Below are 1865 nucleotides of genomic sequence, written 5' to 3' on the forward strand. Positions count from 1 at the left end.
GCAGGAATGTAAAGGCCTTTAACCTTTACTAACACGTCCTCTACTAATCCATAAGCTTGTCTTACTGACTTGTCTGCCATTTGCAAAGAAAATATGGCAGGCTGTACCTCAATGATCCCCAGCTTCTCCATTACAGAGAGTGGCATAAGATTTATGCCTGACCCTAGGTCACACAGAGCTTTCTCAAAGGTCATGGTGCCGATGGTATAGGGTATTATGAATTTGCCAGGATCTTGTCTCTTTTGAGGTAAAGTTTGCTGAACCCAGGTATCTAGTTCACTAATGAGCAAGGGAGGTTCATCTTCCCAAGTCTCATTACCAAATAACTTGGCATTCAGTTTCATGATAGCTCCTAGATATTGAGCAACTTGCTCTCCAGTTATATCTTCATCCTCTTCAGAGGAAGAATAGTCTTCAGAGCTCATGAATGGCAAAAGGAGGTTTAATGGAATCTCTATGGTCTCTATATGAGCCTCGGATTCCTTTAGGTCCTCAATAGGGGACTCCTTCTTGCTTGAGAGACGTCCCATGAGGTCTTCCTCATTGGGATTCACGTCCTCTCCTTCCTCTCTAGGTTCGGCCATGTTGATTATATCAATGTCCTTTGCACTCTCTTTTTGGATTTTCTTCAGTATTGCTTAGGAGAGTACTAGGAGGAGTTTCAGTGATTTTCTTGCTCAGCTGACCCACTTATGCCTCCAGATTTCTGATGGAGGACCTAGTTTCATTCATGAAACTTAAAGTGGCCTTAGACAGATCAGAGACTAAATTTGCTAAGTTAGCGGTATTCTGTTCATAATTCTCTGTCTGTTACTGAGAAGATGATGGATAAGGCTTGATATTGCTGAGCCTATTTCTTCCACCATTATTAAAGCCTTGTTGAGGCTTTTATTGATCCTTCCATGAGAAATTTGGATGATTTCTCCATGATGAATTATAAGTGTTTCCATAAGGTTCACCTAAGTAATTTACCTCTGCCATTGCAGGGTTATCAAGATCATAAGCTTCTTCTTCATAAGATGCCTCTTTAGTACGGTTGGATGCATTTCGCCATCCATTCAGACTTTGAGAAATCATGTTGACTTGATGAGTCAACATTTTGTTCTGAGCCAATATGGAATTCAGAGCATCAATTTCAAGAACTCCCTTTCTTTGAGGCGTCCCATTATTCACGGAATTCCTCTCAGAAGTGTACATGAACTGGTTATTTGTAACCATGTCAATAAGTTCTTGAGCTTCTGCAGGTGTTTTCTTTAGGTGAATGGATCCACCTGAAGAATGGTCCAGTGACATCTTAGAGAACTCAAACAGACCATAATAGAATATATCTAGAATGGTCCATTCTGAAAGCATATCAGAAGGACACCTTTTGGTCATCTGCTTATATCTTTCCCAAGCTTCAAAGAGGGATTCACCATCTTTTTGTTTGAATGTCTGAACATCTAATCTAAGCTTGCGCAGCTTTTGAGGAGGAAAGAATTTAGCCAAGAAGGCCGTGACCAGCTTATCCCAGGAGTCCAGGCTATCCTTAGGTTGTGAATCCAACCATGTTCTAGCTCTGTCTCTTATAGCAAAAGGAAAAAGCATGAGCCTATAGACTTCAGGATCTACTCCATTCTTCTATACAGTCTCACAGATCTGCAAGAACTCAGTTAAAAACTGATAGGGATCTTCTGATGGAAGTTCATAAAACTTGCAGTTTTGTTGCATTAGAGCAACTAGTTGAGGTTTCAGCTCAAAATTGTTTGCTCCAATGGCAGGAATTGAGATGCTTCTTCCATCAAACTTAGAAGTAGGTGTAGTATAATCACCAAGCATCTTTCTTGCATTATTGTTGTTGGGTTCGGCTGCCATCTCCTTTTCTT

General features: G+C 40.6%; 1 non-coding gene across 1 annotated transcript; it reads left to right on the forward strand.

The window, feature by feature from the left end:
• Positions 1-1347: 1347 nt before the first annotated feature.
• On the forward strand, positions 1348-1455 carry LOC127745097 (small nucleolar RNA R71). The gene has a single exon (XR_008006291.1). It is a non-coding gene; the product is annotated as a small nucleolar RNA R71 (small nucleolar RNA).
• Positions 1456-1865: the final 410 nt, after the last annotated feature.

The sequence above is a fragment of the Arachis duranensis genome, chromosome 2, assembly GCF_000817695.3.
Source record: "Arachis duranensis cultivar V14167 chromosome 2, aradu.V14167.gnm2.J7QH, whole genome shotgun sequence".
In the NCBI taxonomy this organism is placed as follows: domain Eukaryota; kingdom Viridiplantae; phylum Streptophyta; class Magnoliopsida; order Fabales; family Fabaceae; genus Arachis; species Arachis duranensis.